Below are 18831 nucleotides of genomic sequence, written 5' to 3'. Positions count from 1 at the left end.
ACACAGGGAAACATTACTTCATAAAGTCTCAGGGCTGGCGGTGCAGTTTACCTATCATGCTCAAAGAGGAGTAGGGTTTGTCCTAATTCAGAGATACAAGAGATATTCAGTATTAGTGAAGATGCTAAATTGTACATCTTTAGCAGATGTAGAAGCCAAGTCGTAATCTTTTGTCAAGACAATAAACTTTGGAATTCTAAATGAAATCTTGATTCTGTACTTTATAATTTCCTTTTTGTTGTTCCTTTTATTGCCAACCTTTTTTATTCTATAGTACTATAATTATAGCATCTCTCCCTTCATTTTCCTCCCTCCAAATATTATCGTATACTCCTTCCTACCCTCCTTCAAAATCATGGCCTTCTTTTTCACTATTTGATATTGCATGTATATGTGTATGTACTTACATATTCATAAACATAACCTGTTAAGTCTATATAATACTATTTTTATGTATGTTTTCACATCTGGCCATTTGGCACTGGACAACCAATTGGTGTGCTCTTAATGCCCCCTCCCTGAGGGCTACCTTTCATGGTACCAGAAGGTATCATGACTGCTTCCAAAGATGGGAAGTAAACAACAGTCTTACCCAGTTATTATCCCTATGAACCACACTAACTACAACCAAGGCAAGATAGTTCTAACAGTGAAGTAATAGCACACATACCTTGGCTCTCTAATTGTATTTAAGACCTGTTCAACAACAGGGACCCCATGCCTATTACTATAAACCTTGACAACTACACAAGACTAATAAAGTCACCACCACTGGAAGAGAATCTTCCACTAATTTACTAAACCATTTGGTTATCTAAAAGCACTCCTTTTCTGTCATTCTTATGCTTCCATTCTAGCTTTGATGTTGGTATAAAGGGAATAAAATGGCCACAATAGCCTATACTAGGTTTGCATTCAGGTTAATGTGATGGGCTACTTCTCCTGTGAGAGGGTACTGTATAGTAATGAATCTTCAGAGAATTGTACTTTTAAATTGTCAGCATTTCAAATGTAAGATGGTAATATGTAAGTATATTGCCTTTATTTCACAGTCTTGTTTCCCTATCTTCTGATTCATTCAAAGAAGACATGTCCTCTTCCTATTCACTCCCTAAATAGTTTAACAGATACATGAGCACCATCTCTTGGTAAAAATGAATCATAAATTTAAAATTTTTCAAGACTGGCTATCCTTCAACTGTTACCTCATATGCAGTTGTTACAAGATTGACTCAACTGTGAATAAAATTGGAGCAGCTACATCATTGTATGTTTTTAATAAGATTGACCCTTGAAATTTTGAGAAAAGACAATTGTATATTCTTTCCCACAATAGCAATAAAAGCAACCATGTAAGCCATGGTTCCATAGCCCTCTTGCTTTTCCACTTATCCAAAAACTCCAGGCTCCTAGAACACAAGTTCCCTGGGAGCCCAGTGTGTTGAGGCCTTGTCACAAACTGACCCAAGATCCCCTCAAAGACACCAGATGATGCTGCATGACTACTGTGGCTTTCCAGCCCCTCGGCTCTGAGTCTGAATTCCAGTCCTGTGCCCTCCTCCAAGTGAGTGATTCTTTTCCCAAGCCTTGTGTAGGGCCTTTTCTCTACTGACAGACACAGTGGGGCAGCTCTGTTCCCCCACTCTGAAATACTTAACCTTTTAAAACTCAACATATAAAAAATCTGACTTCATATTTATTCAACTTACAGGAAGACTAACTTACATAAAGGCAGTAAACTCACAGTTTCATGTCTGTAAACAGAAAGTAAAGGAGGAAAACCCATTACACTGATATTATTGTATGTGTTGCACCTATAAAATCTGTTCAGAAAGTTTGTTCACTTGAGAAAATTGTAACTTGAGACCTGATATTGTTAAATGATGAAGCAGAATAGATACTAAGGGTGTGAATCATTTTCAGAGTCACAAAATTTTTACCATATCTTGGGATCTGTATATTAATTTACATTGGAGAGGAGAGGTATTTCAAAGACTAAGTACAATTCTGCGTCTTGTATATTTTATCATATTATGAATAATAAGAATTTTGCAAATCTATTTGTGAAATAAAATAGTTTGACTTGTTCCCCAGGAGTTTGTGCATCGTATACTATTGTGGCATATTAACTAAATAGTACACAGTCCAATAAATAAACTCAAAACTGTTCTTCAGGTATATTCATAAGTAAAATAGTATGTGACCAAAGGATGCTTCATGTAGTCATCAGAAGGTTTTCTGGGATCATGTTCTCTTGTACTGATTAGGGTAAAATGTGTACAGCAGGTTTACTGAGGAGCCCTCTTCAGACAAAATTCTGTCCATAAATAGCAGAAGCAATATTAGTCAGAGGCAGATGCTGACTCGGGCACAGTCATTTGAGTCCTTCAGGGACCTCTGTAATACCAATGTTCAATGATGTCTCATATTTAAGCAAGAGGTCTGTGATGCTTTGAATTAAAATAGCCCCCACAAGCCCTTAGGGAGTGGCACTATTAGCAGGTGTGGCCTTGTTAGAGTTAGTATGGCCCTATAGGAGGAAGTGTGTCACTGGGAGTGGACTTTGAGGTTTCAGAAGCGCAAGCCAAGCCCATTGTCACTCTCTTCCTGATGCCTGCCTATCTGGATGGAGAACGCTGGGCTACCTCTTCAGCACCATGTCTGTCTGCATGCAACCATGCTGCTCACCATGACAATAGTGGACTAAACCTCTCAAACAGAAAGACAGCCCCAATGAAATGTTTTCCTTTACAAGAATTGCCTTTGTCATAGTGTCTCTCACAGCAATAAAAGGCTAAGACAGGTCCTAAGACATTGTATTGCCACACCCAGCAGTCAATCCATTTGACCTGCCACCAGCAAGAAGACAAAACCTTGTGTAAAGCACCTCATTTATCAAGTTCAAGTGTCAGGATCCCATCCACAGTCGAACATCTCAGCCTCTGATAGTGTATGTCTTTCATGCGAGGAGCTATCTGAGAGGTGTGCCTGAGCACTCACTGCAATGCTGTTTTTGCAGAAGGGAGGATTTCATGTTCTTTATTTTTTTTTTAGACTTAACTTCAACTGTCTAAAAATCTAATAAGCCCATCCTATCCTTTACTCACTTATTTTACTTTTTAAATTTATTTAATTTGTTTGAGTGTGCCTCCGTGAGTTTATGTGTATCATGTGTATATAGGTGCCCTCAGGAACTCAGACCTCCCAGGATCTACTTAAATTTGGGTGTGAATTGCCTAATCTGGGTTCTGGGAACTGAAACTGGATTTTCTGCAAGAAGAGTAAGCTCTCCTAACCACTGAGCGATCTCTGCAGCACACAGCCCATCTTTTAAACTCAGATATTAAATGTTAAATTCTTAGATTGACAATAAATCTACCAAAAGGATCTTAGAGTCTCAGCTTTTCAGGGATGTTCCAATAAGGACTTACCATAACAATCAGTACCTTTTAATAAAAGAATAAATTCTCAAGGCACTGTTTTCAATGCTGTCCTGTAAACATCATTGTTCCCAACATGTGCATATAGGTACTTTAAGTTACTGCAAGAAAGAATCTGGGGATTCTGACTCTTAATAATCTTTCCACACCCTCTCACACAATGGTCCCTGAGCCTTGAGTGCAGGAGCTATAGTGTAGATGTATCCATCGGGTCTCAGCTCCCCACAGTCCCTGGACAACTCCATTGTGTTCAATTGTGTTTTACTGTAATCATCTCCATTCATGTGAAGAGAAGCTTATCTGATGAGGGGAGGTAGTTACACTTTCCTGAGTATAAGCACAAGATTTAGAATATAGCTAAGAATGTGTTTGTCTAGAAAGTGCTAGTATTGGACTCTCTTCTAAGATACATGGCTTCATTGTCCCTGTGAGGTTGGGAACTTGGCTAGGTTTCTAGTACCAGAGATGATTTCCTGTTGAATGAACTTCAAGTCCAATTAGACAGCTGCTGGTTACAAACATGTGAGTGTCACTTACTGCACCTTTGTAGGTATGTTGGCATTCTGGTCATTGTTGTGGTTAATAGGAGTCACTGCTGGGTATGCAGAGGTGGTGGAAAGGTTGTCAGAGCCAAAATACCAGAAGGCTGCTATGAAAAAGTCTCTTATAGAAATAACAGCATAAAAGGACCTGAACAATGGCAATATCAATAGACATACTAATACAGAATGGGGGAAATCTCACTGGATCCCAACACTAGAACTATAAGCTTATAAGAACAATAAGCAACAAATGACTGTAGAGAGAAGTTCGTTGTCTAGTGATGGGCTCCTGTGGGTGTAAGGTTTCAAGGCTGACCTCTTTGTATTAGATAACCAGTTAGGAGGTTAAGCCAATACAAAGAAGTCAGCCTTGAAACCTTATACACACAAAAGACAAAAACAGACTGGGCAGATTGTAGTTATATACTGCATACATATATACACAAGCATATTATGCAGCAATAATAATCAAAGAATAAAAAAGGTTATCAATGTGAGGGTTGGGGAACATGGGAGAAGCTAGAGGCATGGGACTTGGAAGAGGCTCGCCGGAGGCAACACAAAGGGGAAATTGATGGATTGCATTTTAATTAAAATGTATAAAAACAAAATAATTATATTTTAACTAAAATGCTTACAAAATAAATGTTGAAAAAATAAAAAGTAATCTGGAGAAACATGGGTTTTTTAAGTTGCGAAGAAAACACAGCAATGTCAAATAAGATACAAACTAAAGATAGTTGATAGATTTACTATTAGATCTTAGCACATTCCCTTTGATAAAACGATAGCTTTGTAGGATAGAATTGTCTGTAGATAGGCATTGCATTGCACAATAAACATAAAAGAAAAATGTGTGTGGCAACAGCTGAGTTGGTGCTGAATTCTGAGAAGTTGTATCAGGCCCAGCAGGTGCACAAGCCACATGAATAAGTGATTGTGACTTTTAAAGAAACACAAAATATTATTTTGCCCTCAGTGTAAATACATTATGGTTTTTAATTATGGAACATTTCCCAAATTTGCATGTCTTCTTTGTACAAGGGCCACCATAATGGCTGTATAGTTCCAATTTTAGTACGTGCTGCAAAATGAGGTCATTACTTGTTAAAATGACAGCAGGAAGAGAACATTTTCTGTCTCTGTCTTTCTTTCACATCCACACTAATAATAGCATTTATTCATAACCACAAGCACTGTGAAATCACTGAGTCTTGAGTTCTTTGTGTTGTGAACTATAGACATTGGCAAACATAGTTTGGCATGTGATCAGTATTAAATGTCCCAAACAGCAGAAGTGGTGTCTTCAACATCTCTTCAAGGATGGTGAATCTAGCTTATAGAGAAGCCAGTGCATGGTAAGAAGAACATAGTATTAGAATGTCAGTTCAACTCATGAACTAGTATGTATGTCTATCTAAGGAAGACATTAGAAGATTGCTCTGAGGCAGACCAAGCCATCTTTGAAGAACATTATGCCCTGCATTGAGATTTCATGGTCCACTACATCAGCCACACTTTTCTTCAATGCCCTTAGTTCCCAAATCCTTCTAATAGGAGCAAACCAAATGAAAACCTGCTAACTGAACTCACACAAAGCTTCCTGCCTCCTTCCTCTCCTGTCCTCCACAGAAAACAACTGTCCTTAGAAATCACACCACTACATTTAGTTATCTGCACTTGACTCTCAGGCAGAATTCCACCCTCCACCTCAAAGATCAAAAGAAAGTTATCAACAGGAAGCCCCTCAGACCTGGCAGAGCCATAAGTCCACACTGCTGTGGTTTCTTCAGCTATTGTGCCTTTGATATTGTCTACGGCTCTTTCTTTCACGTGTCAAATAACTCATACTGTCTCTCCAGTCCCTTTTTTAGTGGATACTTTCCATATATAAGCAATCAGAACTCTTCCTGGATTGATTTAAAACCCTTCCATGATTCTTGCCTTACCCCTTCTTTGCAATCCCATACCTGAATGAGCTCTTCATTGTCAGTATCAGTGCATACATAGCTTGCCAAAATTGTCCTATTTACTCCACTCTGAGCCTTCTCCTTGCTCTACTGAATGAGTTTCAGGAAATCCACTGGTAACTATTGCTTCAATACAAACATCCAACTAACTTTATCCTCTTTCTCCCTAAATCATAAGTCAGGGTATGGTAGAGCTTCAGAATCAGAGTATCTTAATTCAGATCGGGACTTCAGGACTACTGTGTGGTTCTAAACAACTTTGTTAATCTCCTGCTGTCTGACTTTATGCGCAAATTGAACACTATTTAAAAAAAAAAACCTACACAATACAGTTGTCTTGGAGAGCCAATTAGAGAAATTTTTTGTGTGTGTGCAGCACAGAATTCATATTGGATGTTAGTTTGATCTCTAATCCTCTTCCTCAATGAAGACCAGCTTCTGTCCATTATTCACATTATGTACATGATAAGAGCAGAATCCCTGATAACCTTTTATTTTAAACTATCTCTTCATGGATTTTTAAGCACTGTTTTTCTGAGAACTGGGAGATTCCTCCAAGACAGTAATTGCTGAACATTAAAATGAAGGTAAGATTTCCTCCCAGGGAAATTGAACAACTTTGGTGGCAATCTACTTAAAACACTGGGATAGGAGTGGGAGACATTGCTCAGCAGCTGAAAGCATTTGTTGCTCTTGTAGAGGACTCTGGTTTGGTATCTACCACATACAGGACACTCACCACCATCTCTAACTTCATTTACAGATGATTTGACACCCTCTTCTGGCCTCCACAACCAGTCACACATGCATTGCAGTGCACATAAATGAAGGCAAAATACACTTACTCATAAAATAAAAATATTAGAAATAAAATAAAACGTGGGAGATCCTCAGCTCTGAGGTCCAGAGCTGGGATGGGAACTCACTGTGGGCAGCATTTACCCAGAGCCAATTTTCATAGCCCCTGTTCAATATGGACCTGCTCAGGCACACATCAGTGCAGTCCTCTGGCCGTAAGTCAAGAATCTCAAATCTACTCTCAAAAATCCTTGAATCCACAACCCACGCCCTTGCTAGCTCACTGTAAGGTAAAATCTCTGACCTTTCAGTTTTAAAAACTGGATACAACATCCATGGTGGAACACTCTTGCCACCACCTTACTCTTCTCTACTTGACTCCTATGGTGTCTGTCATGACAGTATTTCAGAGTTCTGCCTCTTATCCTTCTTCCTAATTCCACATAGAATTGTCCTTACAGGCATGCTCAGAGATTGTCTCCTATGTTATTCTCCATCCATCTACAATAGGAAGCAAGATTAACCATCACAGCTACCAAATCCATTACACCCCTAAGGAGTTTCCCAGTAGAATTGCTTCTCACTATTTATAACAATATATCCACAAACAGTGGTTATAGACTCCTAAACTGCCTGTTTTTATTCCTTCTTTCTCTGATTGATCACATTGAAATAAAGAAGGAAAGAAATCTTAGATTTTAAGTATTGTTTAAAACATATTGAAGCCGGGCGTTGGTGGTGCGCGCCTTTAATCCCAGCACTCGGGAGGCAGAAACAGTCGGATCTCTGTGAGTTCAAGCCCAGCCTGGTCTACAAGAGCTAGTTCCAGCACAGCCTCCAAAGCCACAGAGAAACCCTGTCTCAAAAAACAAAATAAATAGATAAATAAATAAATAAATAAAAATAAAACATATTGAAACGATATGCCATTAGCTCTATGTCAAAGTCCAGTCTCTCAACTTGGTTTGCAAAGCCTGGATCCCTGTCCATCACTCGAGCATCTTCTTTCAGCATTCACATCCTTAGGTGTCCTGAACTCTAAATCTCCAATGTTCTTTTACTTCATGCAATGTTCTCACTGTTCCTTGCTAGAATCATCATGCCTCCAATATTTTATTAGCCAATCTGTTTTTATATCTTCTTATCCATTAAGATAAGAATTGGAAAATGGAAGAATTGCTAATTACTTTAACATTTAATTGCTTGCTGTGATGATAAATATAAAAAGCAATCAGTGTTTTAACACTATTATGAAAAAACAGAATGTCTGCCATGATGTCTTTCATCTCAATCCAAGGAGAAAAAAGGATTTCGTTATTAGGAAAAATATTCAGGCATTTGAAAAGTCTTCAGTCATTGTGATGAAATCTCCTGGTCACACTGATATATGTCTTAAATCATAGTAGTCCAATGTCAAGGACACAAAAGGACTAAGTAATGTTGATGGCAATATTATTTTAAAAGACACAGATGATTTTACTTTTAGGAATGATGGACTATACAACTAACCTATAGAAAAGAAACACACACACACACACACACACACACACACACACACACACACACACCAGAAACAAGACATTGCTCTTTGAAGACATCAGAAATTTCAGAGAATAGTGAGAGATGAAAGAGTTAAAATTTCCAGGAAAAGAAACATTAATGCCAAAGAATTAGAATTTCTTCACAGACTTTAACCTAATGTTTAAGGGTATGAAGAAGGTTCATTTTCTCTGTCAAATAAAGAAGTAAAAACCAGGAAAATTGTCAAGTGAAGCATGGAAACTCCCTGATACAGCAGACAGAAATTATAAATAATATCTACTTTTATCAAAGTTGAGAATTTACACAAATGCACATCAAGGAACACAGAGAGCAAGAGCTCTGAGAAGCAGAGAGAGGCTCGGGAAGTCATTGATTAGCTTCTCCTGGGTGGGTGGGGAATGTAAGGATCTTGGGTGGGCTAGAATGAGGTCTTCTTCCCTTAATTTAAAACTGGTCAATTTAAACAACAAAGGGAAAGCTGATAGGCCCACACTTCCGGTAAATCTATCCCAGGTCAGACTTGAATGTCTTATTTTATGGCTACATTAAATAGTATTGAAGGTATATTTTCCCAAACTTGGTATCTTCAATATCTGTTTATCTGTGTTTATTTATATTTATTTCCCTAATTTGGGGCTAACCAGTTCCCTTCTTGTCTATTTTGTAACTGTCTTACTGAATAGTGGCTGTGATATGCTACCAATTTTCACTCTCCATGTCACATTCTGTTGCTCAGGAGGAGACTTGACTTATATTTGCCAGGCACAATTGACCATTGAGGGTATTTTGTGTTTGTCTTTTTCTTGGTGCTAGCCCATCAGAGCTCTTCAGTACAGGTCTAGGTCATCCTTTCTGTCACCTCTGTCACCTCTCAATCAGTGGATCTTAAATGTCTTATTCAATACTGAGAAGTTGCCAATTTTCTTGTTTGACATTTTGGTCTCTTAAAGTTCTTTTCTGCCTGACTTCTTGGAAACAGTCCATGTATAAGTGAAGTCTAGGAAATGATAACTGTTTCCAGAAGCAATTTCATTCTGTATTTAGGTTACATTTATTTGTAGTTCTCTTTGGCTCAGCATCCTGGATCCTTACTAGTCAGTCATTTATTTTTTTCTGTCAGGTCTGAGAGATGAGAGACACTGTCTTTATGGGTATGCACCAATGGCTAGCCCTTAAAAGAATAGATGCTTCTAATGAAGGACTAGGAACCAGACAGATTACTGACACTGACAGATAGAAATATAGGAAAGGCGGTCACAGATAGATGATAAAGATGACAAATGGCTAACTTTTACTTCACCCTACAGATCTGACACAAAGGCCCTATAGCTTGAGACAAAGACCTAGCTGGCCTTTTCTTGTGCCAGTAGCAACCCCTGCCAGCAGATCTTCTAAAGAGTCCAAGGACTGACAAAATAGTCAAAGAATCTTACTGTTAAATACCTCTGATAAAAGGAATTATATGTTTTAATAGTTTGTCTTTGACAGGATCTGTCCACCTAGGAAACAAGGCTCTGGGCATGCCTGTGAAGGACTAACTTGGATCAGCCTCTGTTTGTGTGTAGGGGATTTGTCTTTACTAGGCTAACGTGGATGGGAAGAGCTGCCCACTTTCCATGGTCTGGGATCTGGGAAAGTGAGTTGAGGACAATCATTCATTCTTCATTGTCTGCTTCTTGACTGCAGATACAATGTGGCCAATGGTCTCTAACTCCTGTGGCTGGGATCGTCCATCAGTGATAGGCTGTAGCCTTGAAGTTAAGTCAAGACAAACCCTTCCTGCCTAAGTTGCTTTTGTCTGAGTATTGAATCACATAAACAAGAAAAGAGTTTAAAACAAATGCCTTAACAACCGAGTGAGACCATGCCTCAAAATGAAAAGCAAAGAAAGAAAAAGCAATAGGGGATACTTGACATACAGCTCAGTGGTGGAACAATTACCTAACAAACATATGGCTCCATCCAGAAGAAATAATGAGAAAAGTAAAAATGAAGAATATTAGTCTCAAGCAGAAATGTTACAAAAAAAAACAAACTTTAAAAATGTGTGTATCATTCTGGGAGGTGGTAGCACATGCCTCTAATCCCAGCACTCAGAGTGCAGAGGCAGTCAGATCTCTGAGTTTGAGGCCAGGCTAGACTACAGAGTAAGTTACAGGACAGTCAGGGTTGTTACACAGACAAATATTGTCTCCAAAAACCAAAAACCAAAAACAAACAACAAAAAAAAGTGTTCAGCATTTGAACAAGTGCTTGACACCCAGCTATGGGAAGCAGTTTACGGTAACTAGCAATGTTCTTCATGGTGAGAAGCTTGTTCTGTGACCTCATTTCCTAGCCTCTCCACCACACCTATGAACATTTTTTACATGAATAGAAAAAAAAACATGCCTATCTCTGCTCCATGCTCTGCCCGGATATGGCTCCAGTTGTTGGAAATACATGCTCTATAAATCACCATGTGACTAACATCATCTCATCATTTACAGACAGATCTTAACCCACAAAACTAATTGGCTCCCTTGGCCATCTCTTTCTGTCACAGCCCTTCCAGTATTTAACGTCTGCCCTTTGGTTACCTGTTGGTTTTATTAAGTTGTTATTCCGACCTTCTCTTCACTGGAGCCAAGTCACTAATTGTCTTCTTTGCCATCGTGTCTCAGGACACGCAAATATTTAGTATGACCTGTAATGCACAGGCCATATTGCTTTGATAAACTAAACAGTAGATAGATATTCACATCACTGATTTCTTTACCTAATGCCAGTGACTGTCTTTCTTTATTCTCAGAGATGTATACTTAGAATGTTTTCTTCTCTTCTAATTTTCTGTAACTTTCAAGTACCCTGCACTTTTCTACCTACTTTACAGCTTAACTATCACTTACATTTGTGCTGTCTGAATTCATATACCTTTGGAGATGCATTATTTCTTACATATTACACTTTTTATTTTTTTACTTTTTCAGAATTAGCTCAATTATTTGCTTCTATATAAATTTCTAAGTCACTTTTCTACCATTATAACTGAATAGCACAAACCTGTAATATATAAGGATCTTTTCCACTCATGGTTCAAGAAACCAGGTAACCCTGCAGCTTAGCAAAAGAAACGCATGCCTGGGGAAGGACATCACAAGTCAAGACAGACTCAACATGCTACCTCAGGCCTCTCTTGCTGGCCTTCAGAGCCACAACTAATGACAACATGAGGAAACCATTCCAACGGTAACAATAAGCCTTTAACTCCTTGAAAATAGATAGTTCTTATATTGTATCGCATAACATTTTAATGAACTCTGTTATTTAATCTACCGATTTGGTGGTTACAGAATCTACTATGAGTTGAACATAAGAGATTAAAAATGCAGGCATGGTGGCAAAGATATACAAATTAAGAAAAATCCTGATAATAGAACTGAGAATGATGCTCTTTGACCATTCACGGTTTATTGAGGCAATCCTTCATCAAGATTCTCCTTGTTGGAAGGGTTCTAAGGGTCATTTTCAGTTCAATTTTCTCTATATTGAAACAAATAGGCTGTAATGCTCTAGAGATTGTCAGAGCCTAGTAGTCTTTGGCTCACTTCACTTTGGTGTCTCCCAAACTGAAACACTCTACTTGAACCATGAGGGACAGATTGTTGTATCTGGCATTTTCTTACACAACCAGAAAAGCAGCAGATCTCTCAAGTTAACTTAATTAACTAAACCTAAGTTGCCCCCAAATCCTTTCCAGCTGACCTAGCCTGGTTTGATCTGCTTCCTGCACTTTCTATGCATCCCTTTTAGTTCTTGATATATTGATTAGCAAATAACTCTTCTGAAAATGTACACTGAATGCTTTTTTAATTTACCAAGGCAATTGACTGTTTAAGTGTAAAATATTTGTGTATGTAGAATCTATAGTATGATAAATGTTTCAACCACTTACAATAAAAGAATACAGGTCTTATAAAGAATAGTGGAAAGCAAAGTATAACAGATGCAAGAAACTAAAGTCTAAGGAAAATAAAAGCTTTATAGCGAACAAAAACAAAATCAGACTGACCACCACTTTAAAAATTGAACACAATAAAAGAGAACTGTAGTTCTCAAAGGAAAAGTAAGTTGTTCATCAAAAGCAAAGAATATTCAACTTTACTGAAGCAACAAGTGCAGGATTACAAAACAACATAATCGTCCCTAGATACACAGTGACAAGAGACACAGCATAAAAAGAAAATTGAGATGTGAGAGATAAGAGTTCATGTTACAGATTTTTTTTAAATGTAAGTAAGAAAGAAAGGAAGCAATAAAGTGAGGACAAAAACACCATTTACTGAAGAGTGAAATACAAAATAAGGAGCACTGCATAGAGAAGAGAAAACCATTTCTTTCAAGAGTGTAAAGAACAAAAGCAAACAAACCCGAAGAGGAACAAAAGGAAACTATTTTAAATCATATGAGTTGCCTGGTACAAATAAACAAAAAGATTATGGCTACATGTAGGCTAGAAATTGAGGTAGAATGAAGTACCTGAGAAATGTAAAGGGACTTGTCATAACCCTGGACGACTTCAAATGGCTGGAAAACAAAGGCACAGGGTCATCTGTTGACAGAATGACAGCACTCTGCAGCCTAAATTGAAAATGTAGTAGTTACAGCAATCCATATGCCAAAGAAATTATGATACCTAGAAAGTCAGACAGTCACCATGGGCAAGGCAGGGGCTTGAACCTCTGTGACAGTGCCAGGGAGGGTGAACAGGACTCTAAGACAGTGAATGTGACATCACAGCATAGACACAGAGAAACAGGAGGCCAGTGTAAAAAAGAAATGAAAACTAAAAAGGAACCTAAGTCTCACATCAGCAAAATTACTATTTCAGAGTTATAAGAAAAGTCATAATGAGATGTAACCAATATGTATCATGTTTAAATAAACCATTTAGGAGGACAGAAGAGAGCTTAAGGAAAGGTAGGAATAAATGGAGTCAAGTGGAATGCCGAGGACCTCATTAGACACAAGGTAGAAAAGTCTTCCAACTATAGTCAAGAATGATGCCTCTCTGCAATAAAAAAAAAGGAGAGAAAGGCAAAGAATACAGGAGTACAGAAATATAACATGCCATGCAAATGCAAAAAAGCCATCTGCATTTTTGATGGGGGAAATGAACCAACTGAAGAAAGGTGAGTTGAGTAGGCAAACTATAAACAAAAGAAAAGGTAAAATATGAATATGTTACACATGTAAGGACTCAACAAAACAAATGTCTATGAAGCTTAATACATTAAAAAGATCTGTGAAGAGTAGTAGACTAAAGAAAACACTAGGAGCCATTTTTGGATGAACAGAATTTTCTCTCTCTTCCTTTGCATATCCAAATCACTACAAAGGGTGAGAGATACTTAAATTTAAAAACAAATGAAAGTAGATAAAAAGAGAATTCGGTGACTGTTAATGTTTTCTCAGATATAGAATGCATTTTGTGCATCCATGTGTAAAAATAATTCCACAAATTTATGCAATGCAAGGTTTTTGTACCAAAAGTCATCCTGAGGAAATATAAAGGACAATTTATAAGACATGCTTTTATAGCATACATGGCAAAAGGCTACCAATTTTAATTTTTGATAGCCTCTCTCCACGATGAAGAAAACAATACCAGATCAAAGGTGGAAAAGGTAGTTCACAAAAGAAAACACACAATAGACCAGAATCTTTGGGGGGGGACTCAAATTTTATATAGCCAGGAAGCGGTGGTGCACGCCTTTAATCCCAGCTCTTGGGAGGCAGAGACAGGTGGATCTCTGTGAGTTCAAGGCCAGCCTGCACAGAGAAACCTTGTCTTGAAAAACCAAAAAAGAAAAAGAAAAAAGAAAACTCAGATTTCTTTTTACATCAAGAAAAGTAAGGTTACAATAACATGTTCTAGTAACCTGTTAGAAGAATCAACTTGGAAAAAAATTTAAGATGGCAAAATCATAAGGAAAACCCTGTAATATCAAATGTTCAGCAATGAATGAGCACATATGACTCTGAGTACTTGCAAATAGAGATGCTACTGTCTGAAAAAAAAAAAAAACCTGTGGGAAGCACAAATCCTGACCTAGAAACTAAATTCAAATTAGAAATCTACCTTAAGTAGAACATAAGCCAGACCTGGCATTGCAGCCTGTAATCTCATCTACTTGGGAAGCTGGGGCAGAATCACAAATTCAAGTATTCCCTGGGCTACAGTAAAGCTCAAAACCAGCCTGGGCAAGTTAGTGAGATCCTCTTTCAAAATTCCGAAGAGGCTGAGGCTAGAACTCTCAGATAAATTGCTTGTCTGGCATGTATGGGCTGTAGGTTTAATCCTTGGTTCAAAACTGGATAAATATTATTTAGTAAAGGTAGTTACAGAATTATATGAGATGACACATGAAGGCTTCCACTGTGGAAAGGGTGGTAAATGGAAGATTTGTAAAGACTGGTAATGAGAATCATGTTATAGGAACACTTTAGAATGTACTATTTAGCACTGACTTTTGGGGACATGTTGCTTTACATGTCATAGTGGATTTTAAGAAGGAAGAAGAGAGATGATTCTTAACATGGGTTCATATACGTCTACAAGAGTCAATAAAATATATATAAATATGGGTACATCTACATTGGAGAGTGTAGGGTTCCTGTCAAGTTACACCTGCTATCAGGAAAGCATCTCATTAGGGCATGAGGAAACAGAGTATCTGGAGTTCTCCAGAAATTTCCCACACAGGAAGCAAAATTGTGAAATCCTTTAGGTGACAGAAGGTGCAGAGTTGTGGGAACACACCTCTTGTGAATTCATGGTCACTGTTAGTGTTCAGTAGAGGGAACTATCTGTAGCCATTGCAGATGGGAAGGATTACAGCATGACAATGAGTCCATAATACTACCTTTCTGTGAGGGGACAAGAGGGAAGTGTTGTTTCTATGTGTTTTGTAGAGTGTGTGTCCCCTAGACAGTCCTTCACGGCTCTCCTTGTCTGGACCCATATACTCATCTTGTACTTGTTACAGACAAGAGAAAACAATATATATATATATATATATATATATATATATATATATATGAGTGAGTGAGAAGAGTAAGGAGAAAGGTGCCCTTTTCTGAAGAAGCTCCTTTTAAAAAGTATAAATGGGAGCTAGAGCCCAAGGAAAGAATTTAATGTATGTTGTGTGATTAAGTCATGGAGGGGAGGACTAAGGGAGAATAGAAACACCTGGAAATCACAGCGTCGTTCTAAATTACATGAAGATAAAAGGACCCCTCTAGTCAACCTACAGCAAATATTCAAGTATCCATGTTCTTAGGTGATTGAGAATTGGATGGGGATTTTGGGTGGCAGAGTTATTGCCTAATCTATCCAGACCCCTGACTTCAAATCCTAGCATGTCCCTCAACATAAAAAAGTGAATAAGAAATGTAAAAATGATACTCTGGAATAACCTTGGAGATAAGAGAATGTATCTTGATGTAAATAGTACTAGTTGGTTTGGTTAACTTGACACAAAATAGAGTCATCAAAGAGGAAAGAGACTCAGTTGAGGAAATGCCTACATGACATCCAGCTGTAAGGCATTTTCTCAATTAGTGATCAGTGGGGAGGGCCCAGGCCATGGTGGTTGGTGCCATCCCTGGGCTGGTGGTCCTGGGTTCTATAAGAAAGCAGGCAGATAGAGCCATAAGGAGCAATCCAGTAAGCGACACCCCTCCATGGCCTCTGTATCAGTTCCTGCCTCCAGGTTCCTGCTATACTTGAGTTCCTGTCCTGACTTCCTTTGGTGATGTGGAAGTGTAAGCTAAATAAACACTTTCCTCCCCAGCTTGCTTTTTGTCATGGTATTTCACCACAGCAGTAGAAAACCTAACTAAGAAATAAATCGTGATATAAAAAATAGCAATGTCATGGGACAGAGGAAGGAAAAAAAACACTGGGGGGATTGAAGAGAGGAGGAGATGGGGGCATGGATGCAAGGACAATTTGGGGAAAGTTTGACATCTTTAGAAAATGATACAACCACTCTTCATCAGCTCATAAAGAATGATGACTATACTGTATTATATTCACAATATAGATTCTATAAAGTATAAAGTACCTTCCAAAGAATTTCCCCATGGGAACCCTAATCATACAGCTAACTTCATGTTCTCATGCTTTGCTCCTCATCAACCACAATCCATGATGCCCTCCAAAGTTCCCACCCACATCTGGCTATACTCCCAGGTTGGGCCTTTGGAGTTTCTGTTTCCTTCATCTGGGTTTCTTTGTATCCAGAAACCAACATACCTGAATCATCCCTTAAAAATCACTGTCCTGTTGAGGGCTTCTTGGACTTTCATCTAAGCTGCAGTGTCTCTCCTCAAAGCACACACTGTAATACATGTCCACACATTTCCTATCACCCCTTCTTTCTGCATTCCCCCATGAGTGCTTACAACTATCAATACTATGACCTATATTTTACTTCATAATTTACTTTTTGTCTCCTTGTCTCAGATGTAAAATTTATAGAGCAAATCTTTTCATTTCTATATTGAACTCCTAGGAATTTACCACATTTTTAAGGTAACTGTTATTGATTCTTTGGGAATTTCACATCATGCAACCCAAACCCAATCATTTCCCAGTTGTTCCATAGCTGCCCTTCACCCATGTAACAGCCTCCCCACAAAGGAAAATTTTAAAAGGAATAAAATAAAATAAAAGTAAAATGTAGAAATAAAAATAATAATTAAAAAACAAACAAAAGACAAAAATGAAAACAACAAAAAGCAAAACAAAAAATAAATAAAACACTTTGCTCCTCTGTTTTTCCCTCCTTTCCATCACCTTTTCATTTGTCTTGATGGCAGTGGCAACTGTGGTGTGTCCTGCCAAAGACCCTTTGATCCAAACAGCTTTAAATGCAAACATTCATTGTATAATAAGCTGTTGGTCAGGTTCAAGGCCACTGGCTTCTGGTACAGCATCAATACTGGACTCTCACTAAAACTCCTTTCAAATATCATGATATTGTTCAGAATAATGGAGATCCTGTGGCTATGATTAAACAGGACCAGTCCCTTCACATTCTCCAACAGGTCATAGATGGGGTAGATGTTGGGGTATGCCAACTCAAAGCCCTTAATGCATGCCTGGGTGGTAGCTAAGTTGGTCGGTCTGAGCCACTGGGAGCATTCCTGTTAGGCAAGGAGTGAGGCCAGCTCTCCTACACCTGTGGTGAGGGATGGGACCAGATTTCTCCAGTGGGGGGTTAGCTCTCCTATGAGTGGCAGGGCCAGTGTGGTGGTGAGAAGAGGGACTGGGGCACTATCCTTGGGGGGGAGGGGGTAGTGAGGGTAGGTGGGTGGGGCTAGCTCTCCCAAGGCCAGTTTGAGGGGCAGGGCCAGCTCAGCACAGTCCTTGGATCACATGTCCCCTGAAATGACACGGGCAATGGACATAAACACAGACCTCAGCTGCAGCAGGACTACGGGCCCAGACAACTTGGACCTCAGCAGAAACATTGTCCTGGACATCACCATGGCTCCAGGTGGCAGCCCAGGCCACTCAGTTTGGAATGGGCGCAGATGTCCCTCAGATATCAACATGGCCTCACCTGTAGACTCAGACCCAGGATATCTGAGGAGATTTTGATGACAACAGGAGCCACCGACATCAACAAAGTCCCCAGCTATGGTAGGACCACAGACCCAGACATAGCCCTCCAGCAGCAGCCCAGACTGCATGTCACCATGGCCCTGGGGACCAGTGCAAGCCACTCAGATCTGTAAGACCCTGATGGCACAATGACCCTCACAAACAAAATGGCCTCAGGTATCAGCCCAGACTCCAGGCATCAGCACAGCCTTTGGTGGTAACAGAAATCAGGGACATCAACACTGGCTCTGGCTGCAGTAGGGGCAGAAACCCACACATGGCCCTCAGCAACAGCTCAGGCCAGGATATCTCCATGGCCCCAGGTGGCAGGGAGGCCACTCACATCATCCTGTTCTTCACTGCCTTTACCTCCTCAGATCTGCCTCTCTCTCAACAGCACACAAAGCATTATGCCCCCCTCTCTCTCTACAGTGCATGAAGCATTATGCCTCTCTCTCATTTCCTCAGCATATTGTGCTCTCACTATAATGGCACCCAACTGTTCAGTGACACAAGGTACCAGTCAGGCCTGTGGCTCCTCTACCCACCCAGAACAAATGGCAGCAGGCATGCATGCTAACAAATTTTATGTGCTCAATAAATATTCAGACAATAAATATTTCAAATAAAAACAATGGGCTTGATAATTCCAGCTACTCATGAAGCTGAGACAGGAGTATTGAAGGTTCAAGGCCTGTTTGAACCACAGAGCTAGTCAAGGCTCACCTGCCCAACTAAGTTGGAACCTGTATCAAAATAAATGTAGGGCAAGTCTGTGGGCACAGTTTAACATCAGAGTTCTTGCCTGGTATGTGTGAGATCCCAAGCTCTGTCTCCAATGCTGTAAAACAGTATTTTTTAGAAGTAACAACAACATAAATATTTTC

The sequence above is a fragment of the Cricetulus griseus genome, chromosome 5, assembly GCF_003668045.3.
Source record: "Cricetulus griseus strain 17A/GY chromosome 5, alternate assembly CriGri-PICRH-1.0, whole genome shotgun sequence".
Classification (NCBI taxonomy): domain Eukaryota; kingdom Metazoa; phylum Chordata; class Mammalia; order Rodentia; family Cricetidae; genus Cricetulus; species Cricetulus griseus.
This window is presented reverse-complemented; position numbering follows the sequence as displayed.